Below are 15,578 nucleotides of genomic sequence, written 5' to 3'. Positions count from 1 at the left end.
GGCCTGGTGATGGAGAGGGGTAATGGCATCCGGGTTCGTTGTCCACAGAAGGGCTTGGCGCTGGGGAGAGCTTGGAGGCACTGCGCCTGGGTTCAAATCTAGAGGTGGCTTGGTAATTCTGGGACCCCCAAGCAGGTCCATAGGCAGGCAAAGACCTCAGTTTCCTCACTGTTGCTTCTTAACAAGGAATCAGAAAGGGGAAGCTAGAAACGCCCTCACTGTCCATTGCTTTCCCCCCCTCACATAGGAATGGGAGCCCTCAGAGGTGGAGCAAGTGGACGGAGGTCCTAGTTGTCGGCGAAATCGAATGTAGAACCCGAGTCTACGTGAAGGTGCGCTGTTAGGCCAGTTTGCAACAGCTATCACAGTCCACACGCATGCCACTTTCTACTTGGTTGATGACATTCTGATATTTAAAGACACTGCAGAATGTCTAAACTCAATGATACTAAATAAATACAAGTGGACCCAACGTGCCACCATTATAATAAAATCATAGAATTCTGTTTACATTGATCTCACCAGCCAACCCTCTCTTTATACAGATGAGGAAACCGAGGTCCTGAGAGGGGAAAATGGTGTTCCCACACATACAAGTTTGGTTTGCGCTAACATGAGGATGCAAACCCAAGATTTCTGCTTTTAGTCACTGTTTCCGCCCCCCCCCCCTTAATATTCATGCTAACCATCAAACAAACTAACTGCTGGTTCTCTCCAAATAATTCAGAATATCTTTCATAGAAATATATAACAGAATAAGGTACTGAAGAGGTAGTGGGCAACACTCATATATAAAGAACTACCACAAATCAATAAGAAAAAAATAGATACCAAATAAAAATATGAGCAAAAGACCTATACAAATAATTCATAAGTGAGGAAAAACAATGGCTCATAAAGAGATAAAGGTATTTTCTGGAATGCTGTTTGGTACTATCTGACACTAAAATATGCCTACCCTTTGACCCAGAAATTCCACCTGTAGAAATCTGTCACAGTAAATATTTGGACTTTTCCTACATTCTTGCAACAGCCTCCCAATCTGTCCCTGCCTCTATTCCTGCCCCCTTCAACCCGTTCTCTACAAAGCAGACAGTAGGATCCTGGTGAAAGGTTAGCCAAGATCATATCACTCCTTTGCTCAAAACCTTCCAAGCGCTTCTTTTCTCAGAGTACAAGCAAAAGTCCTCAAAATGCCCAACAAGGCATTTTGTCACTCCTACCCCATCACCTCTCCCCCTTATCAATGGATCCCCATCATTCACTCCCCTCCAGCCTCACTGGCCTCCTTGAGGTTCCTTAAATATGTCACACATGCAGCTACCCCAGGGCCTTTGCACTTGCTACCCTCTGTGCCTCAAACTGACCCTTAGGGACGAATGATGCAGAATCTAGAAATGGAAGGTATATCTACACCAGTGTTCGCTGAGTTAGTGCCACAGGCCTATCAGTCAGACACGTGTGACCATCTTTCTGTTCAGCGTTTAGGCCAGATGATGATGATGATGATGATGATGATGGTGGTGGTGGTGGTGGTTCTCCTCCTCCATCATCATCATCTTCATCATCACCATCACCATCATCACCATCATCTCCATCATCATCATCATTAGTTTGCTCGAGCTGCCATAACAAAGTCCAGCAATGACTGGCTTAGAGCAACAGAAATGGATTCTCTCACAGTTCTGGCAGCTGGAAGTCTGAGATCAAGGTGTCGGCAGGACCGCGCTCTTCCTGAGGTCCTGGGGAGAACCCTTCCTTCCCTGAGGTCCTGGGGAGAACCCTTCCTTGCCTCTTCCTAGATTTCGGGGCTTGTCAGCAATCCTTGGCGCTCCCCAGCTGGGAGACGCATCACTCCCATCCCATGGCCACTTCGCCCTCTGTCCTCACGTCACCCTCTCTCTGTGCGTGTCCGTCTCTGTGTCCACACTGCTCTTTCATGAGGACCCAGTCATGCTGCATTAGGGCCCGCCCGCCCTAGTGACATCACTCTAACTTCACTACCTCCGTAGAGACCGCATAAGGTCACATCCTGAAGCACTGGGATGAGGACTTGAACTTTTTCGGAGGATACGCTTCATCCCCTAACAATCCTCACTGTAGGGACGGGCTCCCACTTCCACTTCAGTTACCGTGTGCAGGCACCATCCCCACTGCCGTCTATGTACCACCACACGGAGTTCTCACCTCGATCCAGGAGGTGGGAGTCTTAGCCTCTCCATGTGACTAAGTAGCAAAACCGAGGCTCAGAGAGGCTCAGGACTTGCCCGAGGTCAGCAAGTAGCCACTAACAGGCCGAGTTAGGACTCAACCTAAATCCAGGGTCCAGAATCTTACCCAATGGTCGACACCCCAGAAGCTCTTTCCCGGTGATATGACCACCCTCTGCACAGTTTCTATTTCAGCTCCAACACAACTCCCTTCTGCACATGCTCGGCGCGCTTACTTCCTTCAGCCTCGAAGTCTAAAATATCGTCGCTGAACTCAGCTTACCCCAACCCGCTCCCAGCCTGTTCCAGGATGGGAACACCCCACACATACATATGTTATGTCCATCAAGATTCATCCAGAAAATCGCATGTGTACCTCACTGCCTGACTCATGCAGCCCTGCTTATGCAAACACTGGAATCTGCTGTTGTCGATGACAGCTGTGTGGGGGGCTCCCACCCTTTTGCAGAGTGACACATCCGGGAACCCTGGCACCTGCCCCAGGAGGTGGCTCCTGGCTGCCCAGGAAGTCATAGGGCGGGCCATGGAAAGAGCGTGGGGCGTGGGGTCAGGAAGCCACCCTGGAGTCTTGAACTCCATTTCGTCCTCCACATTAATCCCTCCCCCTAGTGTCAGGACCCCACTCCTTCTGGTTCTTGTAGGACAACTTGAAAGAATTCCTCAGATTTATCAAACAAGAGGCTGTCCAACTCTCAGCTAAAAGAGAATGAAGGAATCATTCACTCATCGAACACAAGAGATGCATCTGGCCCGGCTGTTGTGGCTCAGTGGTTGAGCATCGATCCATCTATGAACCAAGAGGTCACAGGTCAATTCCCAGTCAAGGGCACATGCCCAGGTGGCCAGCTCCATCTCCAATAGGGGGCGTGCAAGAGGCAGCCTATCAATGATTCTCATCATTGATGTTTCCCTCTCTCTCTCCCCTCTCCCTTCCTCTCTGAAATCAATAAAAGTATAATTTTTTTAAGAAGATACACATCTGGTCTACTGTGGGGCGGGCACGAAGGATTCACTGAAATGAATTAGACTTCAGGGGAGAAAGAAAACCTGTGGGGGGTGTGTGTGTTTCAGGCAGGCACTTTCTTTTTCACTCACACATCACTCATCCATTTCACAGGTGAAGAAAGGGAGGCTCAGCAAGTGAAATGACTTGTCCAAGAGCACTCAGCAAGTACACCGAGCGTCCAGGCTGACACCAGGCCTGAGCTGCTGAAAAGCCAGCTGTTTTCTTTCTCATCTGACCGCCCAGGTATTGGACAGGGCGGGGCTGAAGCTTGTCGGGCATGAGGGTGACCCTCCTCTGAGGTTTTAGGGAGACCCTCCCCCCCCCCCCCCCCCCGGCAGTGGCTTGGAGAACGGACTAAGGGGAGGGCGGTGAGTTAGGGAAAGGACAGACGCCTCGGGGAGGTCACCTGGGAGCCAGGCCTGCGCGGGAACTGTGGGGAGGGGCCGAATGGACTGGACTGAGGCCAGGCTGCTGCGAATTGGTTTGGTCTGGGAGAGGAACAAACAGAACGACATGGGTCACAGGCTCTGAGAAAGTCCTCCCTCGGCTCCAGGCTCAGACTTAGGAGGCAGGGACACCAGGGAAGCCCCGTCACAGCCCTATTTCCTCTTCCTCTTACACAGGAAAGGCAGAGCTGAGGTCGTGGGAGGAGAAGGAAGACAGGAGGGAGGAGCAGACATGTTTCTCCGTCGCCCCGTCATGCACGGCAGCTCTCGAGAGGATGCGCAGGCTGGCGGGCCCAGGCCAGGGGCGTGGCAGTCTTGTCAGACACAGACGTGACCAGCCTCGTGGGCAAGCCAGAAGCTCAGGGTCATCAACGGCTCTCCCTCCTCCCGGGCCCCGCATCTGTCCAGTCCCCAAACAAGCGCATCCCACTGCCCAGGTATTTCCCCGTCCATCCTGGCCACTCACTCCCACAGGTTCATCCTCAAGGGCTCCCTGCTTCCATTCCCTGCCCTCACCTCCTTGCCCATTCCGTCCAGTGTTGCCGGACCATCTTGCTAAAGGGCAAGAGTCCCATCACTCCCCGGCCTCAAGCCTTCAATGGCCCCTCAGTGGCCCCGAATGAAAGCCCAGGCCTCAGGACGTGGCTCCTGCCTTCTTCTCCGCCCCAATGCACCCACTTTCAAACCTTGGGGTCCAGCCATATCAGTTCCCAGCACAAACCGTGCTATTTCTACCGTCCACGTCCTTGTTTAAGCGGTTCCCCACACCTAGCATTTCCCTCCCTCCCCTTTGCCCTTCTTCTGGCTAATTCCTACTCATTATCTAGGACTCAGCTCAAGGATACACCCTGTAGCAAGTCTGTGACCCTCCCTGCAAGGTGGGGTCAGGCACCTCGTCATAAGCACCCCGTAATACCTTATGTTCCCGGGTGACCACGCTAACACACTGGCTCACGATTAGCTGTGCATGTCTGCCCTGTTCACAAAGGAGCTGGCACACAGTAGGCACTTAATAAAGAACGAAAGGGGAGAGGGAAGGAAGGAGAGAGGGAGGGAAGGGCAACAGGCGTTGGAGGGACTCAAAAAACACAGTAAGTACAACAGAGAGGATGAGGAAAGACTTCACAGAAAGGGTACGTTTGAGTCATACTTTAAAGAAGTTGGACTTTGGTAGGTGGGGAAGGTAGGGAAAGGGCAATTCAGGTGGGGGAGGCGGGGGCCGGGGGGGCGGGGAGGCAAGACTGGCCCAGCCGGCGTGGCTCAATGGTTGAGCGTCGATCTATGAACCAGAAGGTCACGGTTTGATTCCTGGTCAGGGCACATGCCCAGTTGTGGGCTCAATCCCCGGTGAGGGAGGTGCAGGAGGCAGCCGATCCATGATTCTCTCTCGTCACTGATGTTTCTCTCTCTCTCCCCTTCTCCCTTCCTCTCTGACATCAATACAAATAAAGTTTTCTTTGAAAAGAGCAGGACTGCTGACGTGTAAAAGTGTATGATTTGGTGGTGGACTTCAAACACAGTGGTGGCTAAGCAGGGGGCGTGGGGAGGGGTGCAGGGACCCAGAATCATCTAGGAGTCCTGTGAAGTGGCCAGCCCACTGCTTACCAGTTTTGGGGCTACAAGTAACAGAAAGCTCAAAACAGGGTACAGGCAGGGTGGCCGGTGTCTCATTCCTGCCATCTTTCTGCCCTGACGTGTTCCACATGCTCACCCTCGTGGTCCCAAGACGCAGCAACAGAACCAGGTTATCACGCCCCAACCCGACCGTGTCCCATGACAAAGGAGGGGCTGTGTCTACACGTCTCTCTTGGGGATGGAGAAAAGCTCTTTCCCCACCACCTCCAGCAAACGTCCCTTCATATTTCAGAGCCAGGACACTGCCCCGTGTCTACACCAGTCACTGTCAGAGGGGACAGGACCGCAGTGACTCGCCCGTGGGGCCGGGACTGGACTTCTGGAGATCGGTGTTCTGTCGGCCGGGAAGAAGGGGAAGGGGGGGTTCGATGAGCAACCAACAGCGTCCGCGGCACCTTCCTGCCCACTCGCCTCCAAAGTGCGCCGTTCAACGGGGAGGAGCGGGCAAAGATCCCACGTCTCCACCCTCCGGCCGGTCTATTTTCGGGCTGAGGAAGTCACTGTCCTAGGAGAGGAAACGCGCTGCAGACTATTATGGAAAGACCCATAAACAATACCGCACGCAGTTCGCTCTTCGAGATCAGGAGTTTGGCGGGAGGAGAGGTAGGAAACAGCAAGGATGACTCCGTTCCAGAGAGAAACCCCAAATGCGCTTTATTTTAACTCAGAGTTTTGTGTGTGTTTATGAGGATATTTTTCTATTCGTTTTCAGAGAGAGTGGAAGGGGGGATGGGAGGAGACAGAGAGAAAGAACATAGATGGGAGAGACACATCGACTGGTTGCCTCCTGCACGCCTCCCGGCCAGGGCTGGGGATGGAGCCTGCAACCAAGGTTCACGCCCTTGACGGAAACTGAACCCGGGACCCTTCAGTCGGTGGTCTGATGCTCTAGCCACTGAGCCAAACCAGCTAGGGCTTAACTCAGAGTTTTACCTTTCCCCTTGGGCAAATATTTTCCTGCCCAAATAACCACCAGCACATTCCTACCACAGAGACTTTGATCGGCTATTTTCAGCCTTAACGACCTTCCCCACTCTGTCCGCTTCCTGAGATCCTGCCTCCTGGGGACGAGTGCGCTCCCAGGTACCTCCTCCCCCAGAACTTTCTCTGACCACCCCTCTGGGATCACTGTCTCCCTTCCCTGCACAGGCGTGGCTATTCTTCTGGAACGTTCCCATGGTGTGGACATCAGTCCAAAGTTATAAGCAGTTCCACATCTTTCTCTTCTCGTCAATCACCTGTAGGAAATTTTAGTGCGGGGACCTCGATTTTTCGTCTTTGTGCCCTAGGAGCCTGGCACGGAGGCGGGCCTGCAGGCAAGGTCCGTGCAATGAAGACCTGACGTGGACGTCCTTCCACGTTTCCGCTGCCCATTGATCATGCCAATGAGAACGCTTATCCCGTTGGGAAGCCACTCACTCTTGTGAGGACCAATTATGTGCCCGGCCCTCAGCAACTTGCTGTTACTGCTTTATTGAACATCGTTTAAGGAAACCTGCACGCGCTCACAAAATCTACCAAAAAGGAAGCTGAAGCTCAGGAGGCTAAAGGCAGACTCTTCCCAAGGAACGAGGGCCCGGAATTCAAGTTCAAGTCTTTAGAGATAATAATGCATCGCGGTCAAGGGTGTGGCCACCGAACACAGACCCACTGCTTCAAATCTTGCTACCGATGAGTCACCTGACCGTGGGGAAGTCAGCTGGCCTCTGTGTATCTCCATTTCCTCCTGTATAAAATAAGGATAAAGATAATGCCTATTTCCTAGGGTTATTATGAGGATTAAATGAGTGCGTATACAAAAACTGCTGAGTGTTTGCCATGTATTAACACGCAATGAATATTGGCTGTCTTTTTTTTTTTTTTTAAAATATATTTTATTGATTTTTTACAGAGAGGAAGAGAGAGGGACAGAGAGTTAGAAACATCGATCAGCTGCCTCCTGCACACCCCCTACCGGGGATGTGCCCGCAACCAAGGTACATGCCCTTGACCGGAATCGAACCTGGGACCCTTAAATCCGCAGGCCGACGCTCTATCCACTGAGCCAAACCGGTTTTGGCTGGCTGTCTTTATTGACTTCAAAGTCAGCTGTTTTCCCACTGCATCGTGACACGTGCTTCTACCGTCCACCCACCAAATCACCTCCGGCAGAAAGGACAGATCACTGGAGGCTCACAAGTTCCACCCAGAGGAGCAGCCGCAGAGGACAAAAGGTCAAGGGTCAGAAGGCAAGGCCATTCACAAACTCCGCCCCACAGCGGCCCTCAGCTGCCGCTCAGCCCTCATTTGTGGGATTCCAGAGGGGCCTTCTAAGGAAAGAACATCACATGATTCAGGAGCCAGCTCGGCTCCCCAACGCCCAACTCTTGACCAGACAGAAAGAGTAGCCCTTCAGTTAGAGCAAGCCCTGGGCATGGGTGCAGAGCCCCAACATACACTGCCAGTCGGGGTGTAAGCGTCTGGAGCCCAGAGGTTATCACAGAAACTTGTTCGGGACCCAGGAGAAGTGACACTCTCCGGGGTATGCACCGCTGTGCCCAAACCAGAAGGTGCAGGAGATGAGAGCACCGGTGTACCAGAGCAAGCTGAAAGAGGACGCCAGCCAGTGTAAAACCGAGATACGAGCCCAACCAGCATGGCTCAGTGGTTGAGTATCGACGTATGAACCAGGAGTTCACGATTCAATTCCGGGTCAGGGCACATGCCCGGGCTGTGGGTTCGATCCCCCGTGTGGGGTGTGCAGGAGGCAGCCCATCAGTGGTTCTCTCTCATCAATGATGTTTCTCTCTCTCTCTCTCTCTCTCTCTCTCCCTTCTTCTCTGAAATAATAAAAATATACATATTTTTAAAAAACAAAAACAAAGGCATAAAGTAAGAATGAGAAACTCTAATGAAACAATTCGACCCAAGGATTCGGCCAGGATGATCCGAAAGAGAGCCAATGAACATCTCTAGAAGTAAAACAGAGTCGGAAAGGCGTTAAAAACTCAATGATGAGGCCAAAACCGGTTTGGCTCAGTGGATAGAGCGTCGGCCTGCGGACTGAAAGGTCCCAGGTTCGATTCCGGTCAACGGCATGTACCTTGGTTGCGGGTACATCCCCAGTAGGGGGTGTGCAGGAGGCAACTGATCGATGTTTCTGACTTTCTCTCCCTCTCCCTTCCTCTCTGTAAAAAATCAATAAAATATATATTTAAAAAAAAAACAAAAAACTCAATGATGAGGAAATTCAACAAACGTGGCAACACAGCTGAGCAAAGGAAGGCCAGGCACGTGGTCATCTGCATGTGCCGGGCACAAGGGGGCAAGAGGAATGACACAGAGCCCCTTCCCCTCGCCCCTTAAGAGATGCTCAGTCTGCAGGTGAGGCAGCCATCTGAGCAAAGGCACTTCCAGAGGAGAACGGCATCCTTGTGCGGTAGGCTTTCCCAGCATCCTCTCCGCCCGGAACAGAACGTGCAAGAAGAGGCAAGGCAGGGTCCGTGGGAGACCCTGGAACCTCTGTCCACCAGCCACCCCACTCACCCATCCTGTCCTCTGTCAAGAGTAATAATACCAGTAGCACAGAGAACCCCAATATGCCACGTTCACCTATGATTAGCAGTATTTTACTCCATTTGCTCTTTTCTCTTATTCTCACTCACATATGATGTTTACAATATATATATATTTTTTTTCTTGACCATTGGAGGGCAAGTTGCATCTCTCATCTCCTTTTACTAGACCACTTTCTGCATCTCTACGCCAAAGGATAACTGTTTAGACACAAAACTACAGTGAAATCGGCACGCAGTATTGCCACACGCAGGGCGTTATGAAGGCAGCATCCTTAATGGGGAATTCATTATTAGCCCTGATGAGGGAAATGCAAGCGAAGCCACGCTCTCTGCTTCCTGTTCTGCCCAGGGGCAGCCTGCGCCCCCCTGGTCTCCGGAACCCGCTGCCACATCTGGGGGAAGCGAAGCGCTGACGGGCGCTCTTCTTTATCCTGCGTTTAACCGGACTCCGACTGAGACCCCTCCGCGAGCAAGGCACTGCTGGCTAACTTTTGTGTTTTTCTAACTGTGCACTTTCTCATTTCCTGCCTTAGAGGAGGAGAGGAAGAGGAAATGCCAAAAATATTACAAGACAAGCTGGTTTGTGACATTTCCAAGGGATGGGGACGGAAGGGGCTGGCAGGGGGACCTCGGACAGTAAGGGGCCCGGGTCTCTTTGCAACCCAGCCCTCTGGCGGGCGACAGAGCTAACGTGGCCCTCCAAAGTGCCTATGGTCGCAGGGAGCAGGCTGTTTCTGGGGAGTCTCTGAAACAGAAGCCCATTTTCTCCAGATAACTGAGAGGATGTTCGAAATCTGGTCTCAATTAGCCCTCACAGCTCCACGGCTACGTGACACATCACAGTGTGTTTTCTTAAAAAAAATATATATATATAAATATATATATATATATATTTAATTTCAGAGAGGAAGAGAGAGTTAGAAACATCGATGAGAGAGAAACATCAATCAGCTACCTCCTACTGGGGATGTGCCCGCAACCAAGGTACATGCCCTTGACCAGAATCGAACCTGGGACCCTTCAGTCGGCAGGCCAACGCTCTAGCCACTGAGCCAAACCGGTTAGGGCAAAATGTTTTCTTTTTTTAATTTCAGAGAGGAAGGAAGAGGGAGAGAGAGAGAGAGAAACATCAATGATGAGAATCACTGATCGACTGCCTCCTACACGCCCCACACTGGGGATCAAGCCCACAACCCGGGCATGTGCTCTGACCGGGAATCGAACCGTGACCTCCAGGTTACTAGGTCGACGCTCAACCCCTGAGCCACGCTGGCTGGGCGTGGTGTGTTCCCCGGATGTTCACCCTCCAGTTATTTTCCCTCTGAGGGTCAGGCTGGGTTTGTCCTGCCCGAGGCACACACTTTCCTGACCCTCCTGCTCGGGGAAGAGGGCTGGCTGAGGTGGAGGATGCCGGCTGAGGCTCTGGGGCCAAGGTTTTAGGTGGACGAAATGTGCAGGTGTTGGGATTCACGATGTGCAGGGAATGACCCACAGCAGACTTTTAGCGAGCGCACCAACCCATCACGCGCCCCACTCGGTCCTGGGAGTGGGCTCAGGGTCGGTGGGCCGAGAGAGCGTTTCCACGGGCTGGTGAATTCATTCATTCATGAGTCCGAGTGACAAGAGCGGGCGTCCCTGGGGTGAAAGTAAACTATTTGGCCTGCACCCCCAAGAGCGCAGCGAGGTGAATCCTCAACTCCAACTCCTCATGTGGAGCCCGGTGTGGGGGAAGAGCTTGAATGTAGGAATGAGTACATCGCCGTGAAGGAATGAACTTGGGGGGGACAGTCAGGATACAAGTGGAGACTGACCCCTACCACGCATCCCTGCTGTTGGGAAGACTCCCCTGGCCTCCTCTCCCCAGAGCTCCTTCCCTTGCCAGCTCCCAAAGGCGCCCCCATCCGAGTCCCCAGGACCTGTGAATGCGTCAGGCTACATGGCCATGGGGAAGTAAGCTGAAGATGGAAGGGAGGTTGCTCATCAGTGGACCTTAAACCAAGGAGATCATTTTACACGGGGAGTGCATTCCAGGCAGAGGGACCAGAATATGCAAAGTCCTCTATGCACAAGAGAGCTTGGTGTGTTCCCGGGAGTGAGGGGAGTCAGGGAGAGGGGGGAGGGTGGCCTGATAGAACATAAAAGGTCCTTAAAAGTGGAACAGGGAGCCCGACGGGAAAACCAGAAAGATGGGAGCATACAGACTAAGACCAAGATTGCTGGCTTTCAAGATGGAGGAAGGAGACCATGCGCCAAGGAATGCAGGCCTCGAGCAGCTGCAAAAGGCAGGGAAACAGAGTCTTCCCCTGAGCCTCCAGAAGGCAACACCCTGATTTTAGCCCAGGGAGACTCCGTGCAGACTTCAGACCTCCAGCTCCGTACGAGAATAAATTAGCGCTGGTGAAGCCACGAAGTGTGCGGTAATTTAATCTGTTCCAGCAGCAAGAAGAAACGAATACGCCATTTGTCATCAGACTTACCCTAACATAATTTTCAATGATATGCCTATCCAACTCCCCTCAGTAATGATGATAATAATAATAGCTGGAGCTAACATGTATTGAGCACTTACCATGTGGCAGAGTTCTTCCAAGAGTTTTACCAAGTTTCTCACAGATGCAAGATACTGTAAAAAGGTCACTTCCACCGAACACTAGGCTGAAGGTACACACAGGGACCTGGGAGTGGGGGAGGGAGTTAGAGGCATCTTCAAGGGGATAAAGACACGAGTGTATTTTAAAGGATGAGTGGGAGTTAGCCTGGAAGAGAGGCAGAATATTCCAGGCAGCGGGGAGAACGTTAGAGAAATGAGACGCAGTGCGTGTGCTGGCAAGCACCCTGGTGCTAGCTTCAGGCTGATCATTTCTGCGTTAGGGTCTCCAGCCCCCAGGTCTCTTCTGGGATCCAGGCACATGCCCTCAGGCCTGCCTGCCGTCTCCACCTTTATGCCTGAGCATGGCCAGTAGGGAGGCCCGTTCCCTGCAGGAGCACGTTCCTCCTCCAGTCTTCCCTGTCTCCCAAAGTGACACCCCGCTGTTCAAGCCACAAGTCATCTTGGAGCCCTTCCCCCTGCCTCACCCTCATGTAATCCATCGCCAAAGCCCATCAATTCTACCTCCAAGGTCTCACAGGCGACACCCCTCCACCTGCTCCCCGAACACCTGGCCCAAGCTCTGACCATGGCTCCTGGATTAGTGCAATGGTCTCCTAACTGGACTCCCTGCGTCTACGCTTTGTCCCCTGTGATCAACAGTTCATCCAGCGGTGACCTCTTCAAAATGTCAATCGAATCCCACTCCTGAGCCTCCTCTCACCGAGGCTTCCCTTTGTACGGGTGGGAGGAACCTCCCCAGCAGGCCTGGAACCCGCTGTGTCATCTGGCCCCTGTCTCCCTCTAAAACCTCCCCTTATGCCACTCCCCCCGTCACTCCCTTACACTCGGCTCTCCCCCTGCTCCCCTCACTCCCAGGAGCACATCACGCTTTTTGGTGCATAGAGGACTCTGCACATCCTGATCCCTCTCTTGCAACCTCTCTGCCTGGCCAGTTCCTTTCCGACTCTTCGGTCTCAGAGAAGCCTTTCCCTGGCCAAACTGGGACCACTCCCACCCCACTTCCCTTTGGTCACGATTTTGCTGCCTCGTGTGTTTCCTCGATAATAAGAGTCACAGCCTTTCATCTGTTAGAAGGTGCCTCTTTAGCCTCGCTCTTCTATTGGAACACAAGCTCCACGAGGGTAGGGCCCTCCCTGGTCCGTCGGGGCTTCCCACCCTGCTCAGCATGTGGAGCAGACAAATGGAAAGAGAACGTGGGAGGCTGACACCGAAAAGATGAGGCTGGAAATAGAAGGCCTTGAACCCAGGGCCTCATCCATCTTTGCACAACTGGCACCTCCCACGGGGGAGCCACTCAGCCATGCACACTGGGTGAAGGAGGCATGACCATTCCAGATGAATCTGAAAAACGCCGTCCCTTCCGGGCAAGGCTCCCAGAGGGGTTCCCTCCCCTCCTCGGGACTTCTTAGGAGGTGACGCGTCTAGGGCTTACGGCAAGGGCTCCGTAAGTGCTAGCTGCCACCGTTACCATTGCTTCTGTGGGGAGGACTCGAGCATCCCATAGAAAAGGCTTCTTCTCGAGCCCGTGCCAGTTGCAGTGGGTGGGAGAGAAGTGGGAGGAAGCGACACAGGAGGGGACATGAGAATGGGGTGCAGGGTCCAGGGCAAGTCAGCCACCCGGGAGCAGCCTGGAGATGCCGATGGGCAGGCGGGTCCGCCCCAGGCACCGGGCAGGGCCCCGTTTGGATGCCCACAGTCCTTTGGGGGCCTGAAAGGCTCCGGCTGATTTTGAAAACCTGGCTCCCTGTGGCTGGTGAGGATTGGGGAGGTGGCGAGAATTTCAATTTCCTTCACCAAATGGCAAGCTTGTGAAAAAGTCCTTTTTCTCCAACATCATCTCATACTAAAATTGAAAACCCAGCCATTCGGAGGAAAATAGATGGGCTGCTTAGCTCACAAGAGACAGGAGGGCTGAGAATCAGGTCTGGGGAATATCCCAGGGTACACCGTGTGCTGAGACGCTGCCCTTTTTTTGGACCTGGGAGGTTCTATTTTTCATAAAGCAAGAAAAGTAATTCCCTACGTAATCAGCCACCCATTTTTATATTCCAAATCCATTTGGTGGCTGCATCTCCAAATCCATTTAGTGGCTGAACAGCATGGGTTAGGAGAATTTTTTTTTAACTCTTTATCTCAACATATGCGGTTTGAGATAACAGCCTATATTTTAAAAAATAGCGGTAATAGACAAGACAGAACAAGAGAAGACACTAAACCAGAAAGGTGATCCTATAAAGAAGACATTCCCAAATGATTCATGTCTGACAGATCACAAACTGACACAGTGAGAGGAGAAAGGCCAGGAGTCTAAAGACGGGCCACGTGACCTTGGGTAAGTCACGGCACCTCTCCCAGCCTCCTCTGTATAACAAGAAGGGGCTCAAACAGTGGTTCTCCAAGACCCTTATTTTCTTTCCTAGAAGTTGAAATCTGATGCTTCCAGACAACCTGCATCTTCCTACTTTACTCCGGCCCTCCAAGTGCAAACCAGAAAGGCCCCGGGGTAAAGGCTGCAGTGGAGAGAAAACTGGCCTCCATGCTCGGTTACGCTTGACAATCCCAAACAATAATTACCCGGCGGCCCAGCCCTGCCCTGCCCGTCATCCCAGAACCAGCGATGCCAAGACAACCTGACCGAGCCTGTGGGAAAAGCGGGAGAAAGTTCTTGTTCTTTCTCATCGGCGCAGGGAAAGCAGAGGTCGCGTGAACGATCATCTGGCCCGGGCCCTGCACCCCCTGCCCAGTGGAAACATAAATTATGAAAGGAAACCGCTTCAGGAATGCCCGAGAAGCACGCTCGGGATGGCTGGAACCGCACAACGCCGGACGCCAGGGGCTTTCTTTTTTTCTTGCAAACTTCAAGTCGCTCTCAGGAAATGCAGCAGGTCCCCCAATGGTACACGCGTTCCATCCCACGCCACTTCCCAGTCTCCCCGGGAGCCAACACCAAGCCCCGAGCGGGAGTCTTTCCTCCCCTTGGGTTTCATCTGCTTCCAGCGAGTGGCCCGGAGGTCCCGGCCTGACCGGGGTGCGGGGACCTGAGGGCCCGGGAGGCCGGGCCGGCCCTTCCAGGAGCGGCGGGGAACTTTCCTCCATCGAGCCAGGGAGACAATGCCCGGGCCCGCGCTCCGCGCCGGGAGGGCCCCCATTGGCGGGGCCCCGCCACCCCGCCGGGCGCGCAGTCTCAGCCCTTCTCGGAGGGCGTGCGGAGCCACCCCCCGGGTTCCCCCCCACCCCCCCCCCCCCCCAAAACCCACCACCTCGGCGCCTCCTCGGGGCCCTGCAGAGCCTGGGTCTGGAGCCCTCCCCGCGGACAGGGGCATGCAGCCCAGGGCCGGCCCAGCGCCCCGTCCCGGCTCTTCTCCACGCGGGGCCCGGGCGGGGGCTCCGCCGACCCCAGGCGACCCCGCCGAGCCCGTCTGGGTGCCTGCAACTCACCGGGACCTGGCGGGCCGCTGGGCATTATTCCATCGCGGGCTCCGCGCTGGCTCCCCGGCAGCGGCGCACACGCCCGCGCCCCGGCCCCCTCGGCCGAGCGATCGCGGCTCTCGGAGCGGAACGCAGGGGCGCCGCCGGGCGCGGAGGGCGGGGCGGGGCGGGGCGGGGGCGCGGGCCGGGCTGCCCGAGCGCGGAGTGCCCGCCCGCGGCGGCGGCGGCCAGGCGAGGCGCGGGGGGCGAGCGCGGCGGGCGCAGGAAGGGGCGGGCGACCATGTGCCGAGGGGAGGAGGCCGCAGCGACGCGCGCGGCTCGGACGAACCCGCTCGGCAGCGGAGGGCGCGGGTTTCAGGAAATCCAAACACTTCGACAGGAAATCGGGATCCTGACTAAGCATTCCCGCTCCGCGCCGGGGGCTCCCGCCGCGCTTAACCCTTGGCCCGCCGGCATGCAGGCGGGGATGGGGAGGGGGTGTGGAGGGGGGTCGGGGGGAGACAGGCGGGGTCGCTGACACCTGGCCGTGGGGGGTGGGCACCGCGGATTCCCACGAGCGAGCTGGGCCGGGGGCCCAGGGGTCTGGGGGCCGGCACCCTGCCCCTCCGCCTCACTCCCCCTCCAGCCTGCCTCCTTCTTGCCCAGGGGTGGAAGCCATGGGAT

The 15,578-nt window shown here is 54.4% G+C and overlaps 1 protein-coding gene across 2 annotated transcripts in view; it reads right to left on the bottom strand.

The window, feature by feature from the left end:
* The window catches only part of ASAP1 (ArfGAP with SH3 domain, ankyrin repeat and PH domain 1), a 219,984-nt gene extending 204,883 nt beyond the window's left edge, over nt 1-15,101 (bottom strand). Inside the window, exon 1 of one of the 2 annotated variants that reach the window (XM_054708233.1) lies at nt 14,925-15,101. The gene's annotated coding sequence lies outside the window, so the exon portion shown is untranslated. The remainder of the gene's footprint in view (nt 1-14,924) is intronic. The other variant, XM_054708234.1, reaches the window with a different exon arrangement.
* Between the last annotated feature and the right edge of the window lie 477 nt (nt 15,102-15,578).

The sequence above is a fragment of the Eptesicus fuscus genome, chromosome 19, assembly GCF_027574615.1.
Source record: "Eptesicus fuscus isolate TK198812 chromosome 19, DD_ASM_mEF_20220401, whole genome shotgun sequence".
In the NCBI taxonomy this organism is placed as follows: Eukaryota; Metazoa; Chordata; class Mammalia; order Chiroptera; family Vespertilionidae; genus Eptesicus; species Eptesicus fuscus.
This window is presented reverse-complemented; position numbering and strand designations above follow the sequence as displayed.